Source organism: Spinacia oleracea, chromosome 4 (assembly GCF_020520425.1).
Source record: "Spinacia oleracea cultivar Varoflay chromosome 4, BTI_SOV_V1, whole genome shotgun sequence".
NCBI lineage: Eukaryota > Viridiplantae > Streptophyta > Magnoliopsida > Caryophyllales > Amaranthaceae > Spinacia > Spinacia oleracea.
This window is the reverse complement of record NC_079490.1, coordinates 135544132-135561484: the sequence shown is the minus strand read 5'-3', so window position 1 is coordinate 135561484 and position 17353 is coordinate 135544132. Positions and strand designations below refer to the sequence as shown.

General features: G+C 34.3%; 1 pseudogene; it reads right to left on the bottom strand.

The window, feature by feature from the left end:
• Positions 1–7291: 7291 nt before the first annotated feature.
• LOC130471922 (DEAD-box ATP-dependent RNA helicase 8-like) lies at positions 7292–10184 on the bottom strand (annotated as a pseudogene).
• Positions 10185–17353: the final 7169 nt, after the last annotated feature.

The following is a 17353-nucleotide window of genomic DNA, read 5'->3' as shown; positions in this document are numbered from 1 at the left end:
GTTTCATTGTGATTTATTCAAATGAGACACAAAGGTATTGTTTCTACCACGAATTTTTGGGAACATAATGTTTGTTTGCTCGAAATAATGTCCTTTTGGAGATTCGTTTCCAAAATGACAAGTGGGAGAAAATAGACCTCGAAAGTCTTCGAGGCGAACAACAAACATAAACGGACATTCCGGAGGCTTCTCGAAGTTCTTCAGAAAATCCGAACACGTATTCTTTAAGGACTATAGAAGTGGCTTTAAAGAATAGACATTTCTTAGAAGACTTTACATGTGCTACAAGGAGAACAGAATATTCAAAGACTTTCAAATGTCTGTTGATATTCTATTGTTTGATGTTCTATACCCAAGTAGGCATAGAGTTCAAGTCACTGAAACTATGAGATTCTTCTATTAGATAGTGAAGAAACATGGAGTTCAGGTCACTGAAGCTATGCGATTCTTCAATTAGATAGTGAAGAAACCTACAACTTGCAGTCAAACCATTATGATGTAGATTAATGAGTTTATGACTTGTAAGAAAGCTATGATGAAACCTATATTCCCTAAAATGGTTAGAGGCCATATATAGACTCAAATGTTTTAGATGGTTAAAAGCCATAAAACATACTCAATGTTTTGATGAAAAAATTAACATTTTGTTGATTTGCAAGAATAGTTTCACACCTATTGGTTGCAAATCGGTTTTAAGGATAAAAACCCTCAAACATGAAATTGTGTTTACATACAAAGCTAGATTAGTTGCTAAAGGTTACAAGCAAATTCATGGCATGGATTGTGTTGAAACCTCATGCATAATCATAATGCTCAAGTCTATAATTCAAGCATTGATTGCATATGGCAATTGGATGACAAAACATCTTCCTCAGTCAAATGTTGGAAGAAACTATGTACGTGGCATGTCATAGGATTTGTGGATCCAAATAAATGCTTGAAAAGGAAAGCTAGCTTATGAAATCTAAGTACAGATTTAAGCAAGCAAATTGGGAATTAAAACTGTATTTTAGTGAAGCTAATAAGTATTTTAGTCTCATAAAATGTACATGATTCTTATAGATATATAAGAAGTTTAGTGGGAGTACATAAAACTTAATTGGTCCTATGTGTATCACACACATATCTCTCTATTGTGAAATAACATTCAAATGCTAATAACTTAGGTTTGAAATTATTCATCAATGATGGACCAAGGCGAAACTTAGTACATACTGGGTATTAAGATCTATTTACAAAGATCTTATGATATTGTTTTGGATTAAGTAATGGCATTTACTAAATCAAACACGAAAGACTCCATTTGAGATATTCGATCCATATGAATAAATCTAAGTAATGAATGTTTGAACTATGTATAAGCATATACTAAGTTAAACATCAAAGGATCTAAGTGAGATTCTTAACCTATATTATATGTCAAAGAATTTAGCTGAATTTAGTATCTACTGAAACTAGAATGAGCTAAAGTTACATGAATAGAATTCAATTGGGAATTATTCTGCAAAAGAATTTATCATGTATAATATAATATGAGGATCGCCAAAAACGTATCGTATGACTTTAGGCATGACGAACATATACCAATCTCTATTGATCTAAGTAAAGATCAACTAGATTGAGATCAAGAAAAACTTATGGTACTTGAAAAGGTACATAAGAGTAGTTCTTGATTCAAGGAAATAAAGATATGCTAAATATTGATGCTAAACGCATAAACACTGGCAAAGGATCAAGCAAGATTCCTTTGGAGTTAACCATTGACAAGAACGAGCTAAAGAGCATCGTGTTTTGAAATGGAAACATGGGTTGGAGACCATGAGTTGTTGCGTGGGAAATTAAAATATTAATTTCTATGTTCTAAAGATACAGCTGGAAAGTCTTCCACATATCTGTGAACTGCTTGGATAAGTAAATCCAAACAAAGCATCACTAGAAACCTAAACAGTTGAAGTAAAAGTACTTATTGCTAAGAATCAATAAAACAAGGTTGTTTATGTTAAAGAGTTCTTCATTGAACTTGGGTGGATCACATGTCTTCTAACTTAATGATTCTTCATTGCAAAATGCGTAGAACCACTATTGAAGTAAGAAAGACTAGATCACATAATAAACAAACTCAAAAGATCTTATCATCCTATCTCGAAGAATATTTGATGAAAGGGATATTAAGATTGGCAAAGAATGATAACTAAACCTATGCAACAAGTGAGAAGCAACACTCACATTGTAGCACTGGAAATCAAGCATAGTTTTGAATTCCATGAATTGTTTTAAAGATGGGTTTGAGGCCCATGGTTGTAAAACATTAGGGTTGAACATTTATCATATATGAAATGTATTTTCATATTCCATTTAATCTTGGTTTAGTATTAAATGATGAGTCCCTTCAATTTGACGAAATATTCAAGATAGACTGTCAGGACCAGTCCTGTGACTAAGAAATGTCTATCAAGTGAACTTGAATGTCAAAAGTTGAAAATGGTCCCTGGTCGGAGTTTTCTATAAAGATGGACGCATAGAAAACTTTAGACGACTAGAATGCAAGATGACTAGTAGTTCTGTTTCTTGAACTATGTGGACATGGCAATGTCATAATCATTTGCATAGATACTTAGTTTAAGAAAACTAGTATCGGACAGACCTATGAAACTTTACTGTAAGAGATGAAAATCTATCATAAGTAAATTTCATTAAAATTATTAGACACTAAATCCTCAATACCTGAGTGATTTGAGATTACTTGTTTGAGAACTTCTTACTTTGACGTTGACCAACCGTCGTACCGTAAAAGGAGGCTATAAAGGCAACGCTCATGTAATCACCTATCAAACGAAGTCTAATCTCAAGATCGCAAGATTGGGATTGTCCTCCCATAAATTGGGATGAGATGCTAAAAGTTGTACAAGGCCACTCGGAGAGCTAGAAACTTTAAAATGCATGGCCGTGCTCAGATGAATCATAGGCTATGATTATCTGTTTATTTGATCAGTTGAACTCTGAAACCGAGAAACACATCTGGACGTAATAAGGATGACAACTCTTACCTTATGTTCAAGAGCAAGCATCGAGCGACAAAGGAATTAGGAAATGCACACTTGTCCCTAAGGACAAGTGGGAGACTGAAGGAAATAATGCCCTTGGTCCAAGTATGCATTTAATGTTAAGTCTAATAAATGCGGTTCAGTATTAATTAACAAGTTAATAATTCAGTGAGATCAAGTGAGCCGAATGTCTAGCTAGAGGCCGCTTCAGTTCAAGTGGAATTAATGATATTAATCCACAACTTACTCTTGACTGAACCCGTAGGGTCACACAAATAGTACGTAAACGGATCAAGTATTTAATGGAATTAAATACTCTATCTATGGATATTCGGAATCGACGGATCTTGGTTTCAGTGGGAGCTGAGATCGTCAAAGGCAAGAAATGAATACTCCGGAAACGATGATATTGCCGGAAACGGAAATATGGATCGTATCGGAAATATAAATATTATCCAAGTCGTAGATGTTGCCGGAAACTGAAACATGGTATGTATCGCAAAATATTATCGGAAATGGAAATATTGCCGGAATCGGAAATATTACCGGAAACCGAAATATTGTCAGAATTGGAAATAATATCGGAATCGGAAAATAATTCCGGAAACGGAAATATTAAATATTTGTTCGAAACGGAAATTAATTCCGGAATCGAAAATATTAAATATTGTTCGTATCGGAAATGAATTCCGGAATCGGGAATTTAATCGGAAGCGCGTCGTACGAATTTGCATCGGACGAGACTTGCTAGACGAAGGCCCAGCACGAAGCCAGGCCTAAGCCCAGCAAGCCCAAGCGCCCAAACACACGCTGCCAAGCCACGCCAGGCCCAGCGCAAGGCCACGCCCAGCAAATGGCCTTGGCGCGCGCGCGGAGCTGCGACATGGGCTGCGACGAGTGGGCTGGCGCTGTGCGTGGGTCGTAAGGCCTGCGAGCGGTGCTAGCGTATCACTCGAAGTGTGTTACTCGAATCCTAAGGCTACCGGGATTCGTCATATGATTAAATCTAATCCTAAAATATTTAGTTTATTTAATTAGAGTCCTAGTAGGATTATTATTAAATAAATTAGTATCCTAATAGGATTCCAAGTCCTTTTCCATAACTATATAAATAGGTGCCTAGGGTCACAATTTATGAGACACAATTTCAAGTATTCAAACAATAAAAAGCTAAGATTTTTAAGTAGAAAAATCAGCCATATTCTTGCCCTATTAGCCGAAAATATATAGTACCTTAAGGGCGATTCTAGTTGGTCAATCTTATGGCGGATCCGGACGTGCTGTGGACTATCTACGGAGGGACGACACTTGGAGTCCTAAAGACTTGTTCTTGTTCGGTTCGGGCGCAGCTAGGGAGGGCACGCTACAAAGTGTATGCATCTGAATTATGCTAAATGATTATGTGTAAATAATATGTTTCCTGACTTTAAGGTTTTTCCGCATGATTTATGTTTATTCATATGTATCATAACCTAACAGCCCGCCCCACCAAGGCAAGGCCCAGCTGAGCACAAGGCAAGGTCAGGCCCAGCCAAGGCGAGGCAGCAGGCTGGCGCGCCCATCGTGGGCCGCATACTAGCCCTGCTGGGCCGAGCCAACCCGCGCGCGCGGACAGCCCCCCTTGTGGGTTGTTCGTGCGTGTCGTTGTGTTCGTGCATGCTTCGAATCCTTAGGCGTTTAGGATTTGTCCGGTTAGATTATTTCCTAAAACTACTAGAGTTAGTTGTTTAACTAAACACTAAAAACAAAGGTTTAATTTAAGTCTAATTCTAATTGCATTAGATAAATTGAATCCTAGTAGGTTTCTAGTTCCGATAATCCCACCCTATAAATAGGTGATGAATAATCACAATTTATACATCATATTCTCAAGTATTCATATAGTTTTAAGATTAAACTAAGCTTAATAATTTGCCAAAATAATTAAGTACGAATAACATAAAACCTTAGACTATATTCTAGTTAATTGAATCTAAGGTGGATCCGAACGTGTTGTGGACTATCTGCGGAGGGACGACACTTGGAGTCCTAAACTTGTTCTTGTTCGGTTCGGGAGAAGCTAGGGAAGGCACGTGTCACATGTATGTATCCTAGATTATGCTAATTGACTATGTGGCAATTAATTTGGATTCCTGGCATTATGGTTTTTCCGAATGAAATATATGTTTTATATTTGTCATAACCTAACAGTGGTATCACGGGCCTCTAATTAATTCCATAATCAATTATAGTTAACATGGTTAAATTTTAAAAATTTGCAATGAATTAAAGGGGTGATTAATTTCGTTGATCGTAATTAATTGCAAATTCGTGCGATTATTTACTTATATGTTCGCAGGATTTTCGGCAGTTTAGTCAATAATGGTCGGAATCGTATAATTTTATAGTGAATTTCGCATGTAAACGACGTTTTAAAATTTTGACTAAAATCATCGATTTGATGCCGAACCCAGAATTCCCAAATTCGAAGCCTAACTATGACTTTTCGGAGGTTTTAGTTTTTCGAACGCAAAATTTATAATTTTTTGGATGTTAAATTAAATACTTGCGATTCTTGTTTGTAAATCTTGAATCTATGATTGACCTACTGTATATGTTTAACAATTTTAATGCCCAAGCTTGTTAATTATACAACCTAATTTGTAATTATAATTAATTTGTTGAAATTCGAATAATTTAGAATTTGATTTGATTTTCATAATTAGTTAGCAATTTAATTAGGAGCCTATGATTAAAAACCACCTTGAAATTTGTTAAAATTAAAATTTTTAAAATTTTATCACCTAGATTTGAATCCATGGAAATAAATATCTGAAATTAATTTGAATAATAAATTTTCGATTTTTCGCCCAAAATTTTTAAAATTAATATGATTTATTAATTCGTCGATAAATTTAATAATAAAAGTTTTAATTTTTATGAAATCCATTCACGAATCTTGCACGCACGAAGCAATAGACGCTAAGTGTTACCCTTAAGGGGTGTTGTATAGTGCGGGCATGCGACGACGAGCAAGGGAGCTCGTCGCCCATGCGGTACGATGCAGCGAGCAAGAGGCGTGGCACATGTGAGCAAGGCAGCAGCCCTGCCATGCGCTATGTGCCGCGTACATGTGGGCGGGAGGGGCGAGGCAAGCAAAGCAGTGAGCACTCGTGTGCTGCGCGCGTGGGCTGGCTCGTCCAGCAATGTCGCCCAACCCATCGAGGGATTCCTCGACACATCGACGAGTGGGCTGCTGCGTTTGCGCGTGGTCGCTCGGGCCTTGCGGTACGATCAGTCGAGTGGCAGCCCATTGGGCGCTGCTGCTAGTTGGACTCGACGAGGCATGGGCGCGAGCCCATGGCCTTGTCTTGACCCGATTGGTTCATTTTAATTTTGATTTTTCGGTTGAAAAACGATTTTAATTAAATTTAAATTCGTAATTTAATTTTTTCTCGAAATTTAATTTTGAATAATTTAATTATTATCAATTTTATTTATTCTAATTATTTTACTAAAATTAAAACCTTGATTCAATTTAAATTAATTAATTTAATCAACTGAAAATAAATTAAAGGATTTAAATAATAATTTATATGAGCTTTAAATTTTAATTAAATTTGTAAGTTTCCGGTTGGACTAGGAAATACAATTTTATGTTTAAAATTCGTAAAGCATGTAAAATTCTTGGTTTTAGTGGGAGCGTTTTATTCATAAACTCTTGATTACACTACTACAAAAAAGGGCATAGAGTACTGTTGAAATACACTTTATAGGACGCCTTAGAGGCGTTCTCCAACTCAGCGCACTATAAAGTTTATAAAACGTATAAAAGAAGCGTTTTATATACCTAGTTATAAAGTACAGTGATAAGAGGCAAGCGTCCTCTATTCCCTTCCTAAAATCAGAAAATAAAGAAGGAATATAGAACGGTTAATGTACTTAACCGTCTCCTATACTCTATAATAAAGCGCGTCTTCCGTACATAACCGTCCTCTATTCTTCCTGTTAAATATTGAAATACAAAACATCTTCCGTACATAGGCGTACTATATACTTCGTGTTTAATATTAAGATAAAAAGCGGTTTCCTTACACAACCGTTCTATATTCTCCCCCTTTTTTTTTATTATTATAAAATAGCAGCACACATGTCCCTAAAATATGATATTACCATCCTAGCTCATGTATGTAAACCAAATCTAAATAGATAAAATTAAAATGATATCCAAACAATCTTTCCAAAAATACTTTTATTCAATAGCAAAATACTATTGTTCATTCAATAAAAAAAATCACATTATTCATCGACAAAATGATCCATACAAGGTACGACAAAAAAAAACGATTCCATTGTCAATAAAAACAAAATCAAAGAGCCTCTGCAGCCTCTGCAGCAGCACCGCTGGAGCTTCTGTAGGGGATTCTGTAGCAGCAGCATAACCAGAGCTTCTGCACCCAAATTTGTCAACCATTACAACATAATTTGCAGCAACCTGCAGTCAAATAAGCCACACGAAAACATTAAGAAAAGGAGTCTGTAAAAGCAAGCTAATTTGTCACATACAACAACAATAAAATTCTTTAGTTTAGATAGATACAGAATGTTGGCTTAGTTCAACATTTCTGCGCGACACTTCTATTTAGGACAATACATTACAAGTATACTTATATAGAACTTTGCAGGCAAAATCCATTATAGTAACAAAAATCGGTATGGAAGGGCTAAATGCTGTGGTGAACACCGGGCCGTTCTGCTCAACACACCATGACATCCCAACATAGCACATTCGAGATCCCAGAATACCCTGCAAATTTGAACAATTTAATTTCTTCATGTTCAAAAAGCACAATCTCATTTCGCACTCAGTACAAGTTTTTAGTCTAGTTATTTGAAAGAATATCTTGGAAATTGATGGTCTTTCTAGTGCATAAAGGTAGATTATGAAATTCCTTCTAAGTAATCCATGTAGAAATATTTAGTGGGGCCTTTAAAATCTCTGTTAAAGGTTCATATTAGCATACTAACTACGATTACAAGAATTAAACACTATAATTAGAAGCAAATAATAAATCATCACCCTAGTCCTATAACCAAATAAAAGAGAATACCCAAGGCCTACACTCCTACAGATACAGCCTACAAGCAAAAATCACCACAATAATAATAATACCATGACGTACAAATAACACAGAGCAGTATATCATTAATATAGAATCTCATCAAAACCACCAACACATGGCCAGTGGAGCAGAGGATATGCAAAACGAGGAACTCCCAAGGTCATCCAACAAGTACACCAAATGTCAAGCTTGCGTATAAAAGAAGGATCACATGATATTATTACCTGTGCAAACAAAATTCCTGCAGGCACCATTGCGGAAATCATGAAATACTCTGTTTCGATGGTCCTGGATCATCTTCGCATGGATGTAAAAGGAAGAATAACCAAGCTCTGTAATTTTCTTGGCTAACAATTCCACTCGATTCACAGAATTGCAAAAATAATGGATTGCTTTATTTGCAGCTGGAAAACCAACCCCATAACAAGGTCAGAAAGCCATCAGATACATGCAAAAAAGGTGAAAACATACAACACATAAGATGACTGCAAACCTTTGAGAAAAGTGTGCTCAGGCAATGGAGCTTCTGTCTTTCTTCAACTAAAGCATAAAACTGGGTAATACCTTCGAGAGTAAGTTCATCCATAAGGTTGATGACGTAAGGCTTTTGCAAATATCTATCTTTGAAATCTTTGACAGTTACAGGAGAAGTAGCTGAAAACATCAATATCTGCCTGTTTCCAGGAAGAAAACTAATCGACTGCTCCAAAGAAGGTTGGAATTCAGGGGACAAAAGTTTGTCAGCCTGAAGATAAAATAGGTATTGAGCATCAGATACATACCCACTCACCGCCATCCATGTTTCCATTCTCACAAGTTAACTCATCGTTGTAAATCAGATAAATAAATCTATTGATATATAGTAGAAATTGGAGAAGATGAAGCATATGAAGGAGAGGAAGAAAAAGATGGGTGAAGGAACAAGATGGATGAAGGAAGTGGGTTAATTGAATATGTTTAACATATCAAAAAAAATATTTCATGGAAGGGTGGAAGTGAAACCAACTAACCATAAATACTAATGACAACTGATCCTATAATTTTTTTTATTTTCCGAAAAAAGATAAAGAATACTCCGTACATATTGATTTAGCAGTGGTTTGAACGTTGATTGAACAGTTATTCTTATATATAATGATAATGGTTTTTCTTTTATTTTTCTCCTAAGAAACCAGCTATTTCTCGTACAAGGTTTCTTGATTTAAGAAACCTGATTATAAAGATAAATGGTTTCTTATTTTTCTTTCAAGGAACCAGATATCTCCTAGCTTGTCAAACTAGATAAAAATTCACACAAAAGGGAAGAACTTGTAGAATAGAAGAAGTGGAAGAATTCAGATCAAGCTGCATGTACCTCGTCCATAACAAGCATGGAGCAGTCCTTCAGAACACATATACCCCTTTTGCAAGATCTAGTATTCTTCCTGGTGTTTCGACTAGCAAATGTACTGGTTGGTACAAACGCATTATATCATCCTTCAAACTAGTCCCTCCTGTCGTTACCATGACCTGGACCTTTAAATGCTTGCCAAGTTCTTTACATACTTGTGATGTTTGAAGGGCTAACTCTCTAGTAGGAACAAGTGTAACAGCTGTAGTGAACAACCAGGACACCTATTAAGCTACTAGACAAGCTATTATAAATAGATTGTGCAGCTGAGGCAGTGGTGCTTAAATTGCTTGAATAACTAACATATCAGATCATCACCTTGAGTTACATTGTTGTCTTGGTCAATTTTTTCCAGCACAGGGATGCAAAATGCAGCTATGTTTTACTAGTTCCATTTTCAGCTCTTGCAAGAATATCACTTCCTGTTAAAGCAATTGGTATACTTTCCTCCTGGATTGGAGAAGGACGTTCGAATCCCTTCTCATATATTCCCATAAGTAGTTCACGTTACAAGAAATAATCCTCAAATTCATTTCCTTTTGTAGCAGTGACATCCTAATACAGGATGAAGAGTAGATCAGCTTAAAATCATTCGAAAATAGCATGTTAATGAGAATTTCTGAAAATAAAACTACAAACTTCAGTCATGATCAAGAAAGCTTCAATAAAAATTGAAATTCATGATTTTGTTTTCATTCTAATTGGACTTTTGATTATTCTCGCAACATTAAGTAAATAAACACGAAACAGATACACCAGTCTTTAATCCATGGGTAAATCAAGCAGCCGAGCGAAGACTAACATTTGGACAACATACACCATATATTATATTCTCACAACATTAAGTAAATATACACCAAACAGATACACCAGTCTTTAATCTCCTGATGACGCTATCGATTTTCTGCAAGGGTGAAGCAGCATGCACTAATTCTAACAACTACACATTGAATCTACATATAGAACTCCATAGACAACAAATCAGTACTAAAAGCAGAAAATTCAAGGATAATCCAGATCCTTGAAGAGTTCAATTTTTCATTATCCCCATTCTTTCTCTAACTGCAAATTTCAATTTAATAAGACTTAAATGATATTATCTAAAAAATCAGTTTAATTGGACTAAATTCACCAGATTTTTTCGACAATAATCCTACTACATTAAATGTAATTCGATTTAATTATTATACCCTCCTCTATGATTTGACCTAAACCTTCAATTATGAAAGTCTCTTCCACACAAGTATCAACAAGAATTCGACATTAAAATTTCATAATTAAGAACATTATTAGTTGAAGGGTAAACATGTAGAACAAAATTAAGAATACCAACCTCGAAATTCGGAGTGTGGAGAGTCGATGTTCACCAGAGGTTGCAAAGAAGCAGTGATACAGTAGTGCGGCAGTGATCTGGTGGAGCAGCGGTGATCTGGTGGTCGCGCGATTATGGTCTAGGTTTTGCGGGAGATTGAATTTGGGGGTTTTGAACGATTATGGTTAAGGTTTTGCAGAAGATAGAGTTGTTTAGGTTTGCGGGAGGTTTTGGTTTGGGGGAGGTTTTTTATTTTATTGTTTGATTAATTTTTTTTTTTTTTTTGAGGGAAAATATTGTTTGATTAATTTAAAACACCGCTTTATATGTTTTTTATTCATAATTCTACTATACATGTATATATTAAATATAATTATTTTTTATTATGGTAAAAAATATGAAACGGTTAAGTGACATAACCGTTCTATATTCTTTCTCCCATCGAACTGTTATTAGAGAAAACCGTACTCTAATATCCTATGAAACGCTTATCACACTTAACCGTACTCTATTTAACGTTACTTATTCCAACTTTTGTAGTAGTGTTAGGTCTACATTCCTTTAAGGTTAAAACAACTCGATTAGAATTAATAAGGATTGAATAATTTGTAGATTATTGGAAGCCTTGATTAATTGATGCAAATATTTATGTGATGCATAATATGTTCTACTAACCAGCTATGTGGGCCATTCATTTATAAATGAATGGGTGAATGGTATATTGTATAAATGTACTGTTTTTTAGGTTATGGAAAGTGACTAGTATGGCTCAAATAGGATAGAAAATATGGTCTGCATACCATTAATTTGAATGTAAAATTGATCTAATGCACCAAAGTTTTTAATTTAAATATGGTCTGTGTACCATCAAATAGTTGTAATTAGTTTAAATTATAGCTTATCCTATTTGAAGGAAATGGCGCCTCCCATGGTGAAATTCAAGACGGAGTTTCCAATCCATTTTCAAGACGGAGTTTGAAGTTGAAGCTTCAAGATGAAGTCGGGCCATACTAGATCACATTTATATCTTATGCATGCTTTAAGTTATTTATTTCTTTAAATATGTCTTAATTATGCATGAGATTATGGCTTGATTATGTTGCATGATTAAGGATTTTAGTTCACTTAAAATCTAACCAACATAGTAAGAGCCTTAAGTTCCAAACTTTAAAATTGAGTTAAAAGGTGTCATGCCAAAATAACACTTACTTGGATAACCTTTACATCAATCTTAGTAATAGTTTTCCGCCATAGCTGTAAAACCTCGTATTTTTCTGTATTTTTAAATATATTTTATTATATTTATAAAGTAACTTTATGATTTTTAGAATTTAAATCGCATTTAAATATTATTTAAATGTATTTTTAATTAATTAGAATATTTATTATTTTAATTAATTACTAAACAAATTTATTATTTCATTGGGAATGTAATTGGGTTTCAAAAGTAAAACGATTTTAAATTAATCTAGCACAATCCAATTCCAAGTTCAAGTCCAAACAAACTAAGCAAGCCCATCTTATGTTTAATGAAGCCCGGAAGGGAATCCTAAACCCTAGCCCATCTTTGAGTTTCCTAAGCCTATAAATATAAGTGCTCACCCTCAAAATCCCTCACTACTCATTAAACCTAAAAGTAAAACCCTAACCCTAAATTCCTCTTTCTTTCGTCGAACTTATGTTTGGCCGTTTTTCTCCTACTTACATTCGTTTTCAGAAAAAGGTTTCTTCTTCAAAGTTGTAGATCTCGAAAAGTTCTTGAACTTTGACTTAAAAATCAATCGATTCCGAATTATAGATTAGAAGTTATGAGCGTTCCAAAATCCTGCTGCAGTAATTTCTCTCTTCTCCTCCGTCCGCCCTTGTCTTCGGCCGCAAGCAAGCCACGAGCTTGGCTCGCCCCTGCCTTTGAAGAGTGCTGCCTTGTGCCGCTGCCCACACGCAACACAATTGTGTTGTGTGTGTGTTTTGTTGTTGTTGATCGTTCATACTCCGTATACTTTTAACCTTTTTCAAATTCCGTTTTTAAATTATTAAATTATTATTATTGTTTTGGATTATTTAAATTGTCGGGAACGGTTATGAACACCGTATTATGATGTTTTTCGTATTTGAATTCATGAGGTTGATTTTAATGAGAAGAGTTATTATTTTCAGATTTAATATAATAATAAAGTGTCAATTTTTATTACCAAAATATAGTTTTTATGATTGTTTATTACTAGGGTTTTAATCCCAACTGTATAGGCAATTGATTTACATAATTTATTGATGATTTAAATTATGGGAATCAATCTTAATTTTCAGATTTGTTATAAATCTTTAAAGTGTTGATTTTTAATGATTTTAAGGTCAAAAGTCAATGTTTTTTATACTAGGACTCGAGTCGACTATTTGAGACTATCAATTTAATGAATAACGATTAAATTCTAATTAAACTAAGAGGTTTTAGAATCTTAAATAGTTGCTGGAAATTTAGTAACATGGATAATAATTTAGTTCTCCTTTTGTGTTTATAGGAGTTGATTTCTAGTGAGTCGTGATTCGCACAGTGGCCCCCGTACTTAGGTATTCCAGGTACGTACAAGACTAGGGTGACCACCCATCCCTTGAGGACCTTACGGAGTGAATTGAATGCGAATCATGTGAACTTATGTGTTGAGAATTCATGTTTGATGATTGGGAATGAATATGTTATTATTTTGGATTCATGTTTGATATTGAGAACGAGCATGTTAATAATTGAATTATGCTTGGTAGATTCTATTGAACTATCATGTTATGGGCTTTTATAATCGTTGAATTATGTCAAGCATGTTGTTCAAGTTGGTTTGCATGTATGAGTAGTGCGCATGCAAGTTGTTATTATTATTTTTATGCTATAGTACAGGATGTCTAGCATAAATATTGAGCCAGTCGAATATTGCCAGTGAGCAATATATATTCTATCAAGAGGTAGAATATGTTAGAGAGTCTATGTGAATTGAATTAAGGACAATTCGTGCTAAGGGCACACCCCGCTTGTTAATAGGCAATGTCGGGTTATATCAAACAGTGTTTTTGAGAAGGAACAATGGGAGTAATTTCACTTGAGTCTATGTTTGATCACAAGTCCTAAATAAGTGAAAATGAAGTGTCATTGTTGAATTGTTTAATTGTTCAATTGTTTGTATGTTATACCTTGAATAGAGTCTTAAGTCGCCTTGAACATAACATATTAATTAACGTAAAGTGTAACCCGAAAGAGCTTCAAAACTCTTGAAACGTATATACCTTGAGTATGAACAATGGGGGGAGTCTTGCCGGAAAACTTGTACTCCTAGAATGATACAAGACGTTCATTCATTCTTCTTTTATGCCATTGTGCATTGGAATTCCTGTCGGTATGGCCCGACCGTCGGTAGTAGCCCGACTTATTTTGGTGTATGGTTGGCTCCCATCACCCTTTTTTTCCTTTTGAGGATACTTTACTTAACCCGTTCGAAGCTACTTTTTATTTAATCTGTGAGTCAAGAGTCGTGTCAAGTGTCTAGTCTTGTCTCCATGTTTGTTTGTTTATTATATGGCTTTTGCATGTGGATTATTTAATTTGTCGAGTGAAGCATGTTAGGATAGAATGTTATTCTAGCTTATTCGTACTCAGCTCTGCTGACTTCGTGCTTCATGTCTTCTGGTCATGGCCTTTGCCTTAATGACCCTATGATGATCCATCAATTGCAATTGCGTTGTTGGGGAGTAGATTTTTAATAAAGCAGGTTTGTAGAAATACCTTGCGGGAGAAGTTATCATGGGATTCGTGTTGAGAGTTTAATTTTCCGTATTTTATAAACTCTACTTTTATTTAGTCATGACTACTACAATTGCTACTATTTATAGTTAATGGATTTTTAAATGGTTTAATACTTTGGTTTTGGGCCTCAGTGGTTCCAACTTGTTTTAATAACCATTAACTATTTATTTAATATGTTTGAAAGTTAGTTAATTCCGCTGCGTAATTCTGGTAAATAGCCTTAGCCGTTATCACGGTGGCGGTAATATCTTGGTAATTCCTGTGTTTTAAGTTGGAAAATATTTTATAAAAAGCAAGGAATTATTAGGGTGTTACAATAGCGAGGTGTTACTTATTGATCCTAAAGGGGTAAGATACACAAATAATTGTGAGTACATGTTAGTTTTGGTGAAACTCAACGATATAAGTAAGGAGTCCTTTTATGTCGTGGCAAATGAGATAGGTTTACCTAATAAGCTCTTAGACGTACCTATCAACCAAGAGTAGTTTCTAGACTATTAGCAAAGGATTTGCTTACCTAAAATATTTTAGAATTGAGTCTAAATACATAATGTGCTTAATTCTTCGATGATTTTAGGATCTTGGATTCATTTTATTCACACCTGCCGGAACAATAAATTCGAATAAAATGCTAATGACTTGTTTAAATTGCATGATTGCTTTAATTTTCAAGTTATTACTCATGATAAATGTTTTAGACTTTGCATGTTTCAATGTATGTTTTAATTATTGTTTATAAATAAATATCTTGCACTGCAGTAAATCCTTTTAGAAAGGTAACAGTAACTTTTCTCGATTGGTAATGAATCTAAGAACGATTCATGGAAATGAGAGAAAGTGAGCAATTTAAAATGTACGTTTCTTTTAGCGAATTTTATGGTTGTTTTCGAGTATCAAAGTCGAATGGCAAACCGATTGGTGCTTGTGAATTCAAAATACAATGTAGTTTTGAGATCATAAAGCATTGAGTTTAAACGCTCAGCTTTACCAATGGTTAACAACCTAATATCTTTGTCCATTTAAATTCTCGAATGAGTCTAGTCCCTAGACATTCGAATAGATCGATGCTTAGAGAACTTTAGAAGCTTCTGGTAAGATCATCTAGTTGAAACAGAATATTCAACATAAATTAAATTGGTAAGAACTTTGTTGGAGTGACATTGGACATGTCTAACAAAGTGTAAAAGTCAACACTAGAGAAGTCAATTCTTAAGACTATAAGAAAGGGTACAAGAAATTCCGTTTCTACCTATAAGTTTATGTTTAAAGAGAAGTGACCTAGCAATCAAACTTCCTTGGTATCATATAACGCTTGAGGTTTTTACTTCGATAATAACTCAAACAATGGAAGCTAGGATACACTAATGACCTACAAGTGGGAAATGAAGCATGGCAATGCTACATTAGTTGTAGGGTCATCTAGTTTGTTTTAAAGTCCTTTCTAAGGCTGGAACTTAATGTCTATTTTTGTTCCATAATTAGCATACCTAATTTCTGCTTCAATCACAGAAAGACTCACATTCAAGAAAAACAAAAACAATATTTGTTTGTTTGTTTATTTGAATGAAATGGTCATTTACGGGTTGAGTCAATATGCTTGATTAAAACAAACAAACTCTTTAACAATAAGAACTTTACTAGGTTCAAATCAATATCTTGATTTGAGTTCCACAAACCTTTAGCATTGTTGCTTAGACCATGTCAACAAGTTAACATTCAAAAGCTCTATTTTGATGGAATTTTGAAAGTTGATTGATTTCTAGATCATTCAAGACAAAGCAAGTCTTACTTATTGAAAGTAACAAAATATATGAACTATTGTTAGAACACCTAGACAATAGAGTTCAAATCTAAAAAAAGATTTTATGACTTTATTATTTCATCTAGATTTGAGTGAATATTGGTTTATTTACTCAATGTGATATAAGTTTGAATCTGTTTGGCTAGTTCAAAGATTCAGAAATATAAAATCCACTTGGCAAGCAATCATAAAGATCTAAGTTAGATCATGACGATGATTACTTTAAGACCAAAAATGATCATCAATGATTGTGTGTTGTAATTTCACGATCTAGCTCCATAAGATATGTCATATCTAAGTTGGAATGATCGAAGTCATTTAGTACTTGATTCGATCAATGATGAATCATAAAGAATTTTCCTATAATTTCCAAATAAAATGCTCAACTACCACCAAACTAAACCAAATTCGTACACATATTGGTACACATGGCAATTGGATGACAAAATGTATTCCTCAATCAAATATTGGAATAAACTATGTAAATGGTATGTCATAAGATTTGTGGATCCAAATAAATGCTTGAAAAGGAAAGCTAGCTTATGAAATCTAAGTACAGATTTAAGCAAGCAATTGGGAATTGGAACTGTATTTTAGTGAAACTAATAAGTATTTTAGTTTCATAAAATGTACATGATTCTTATGGATATATAAGAAGTTTAGTGGGAGTACGTAAAAAAAAAAAAAAAAAAAATTGGTCTTATGTGTATATCTCTCTATTGTGAAATAACATTCAAATGCTAATGACTTAGATTTGAAATTATTCATCAATGATGGACCAAGGCGAAACTTAGTACATATTGGGTATTAAGATCTATTTACAAAGATCTTATAATATTATTTTATATTAAGTAATGGCATTTACTAAATCAAACACGAAAGACTCCATTGGAGATATTCAACCCATATGAATA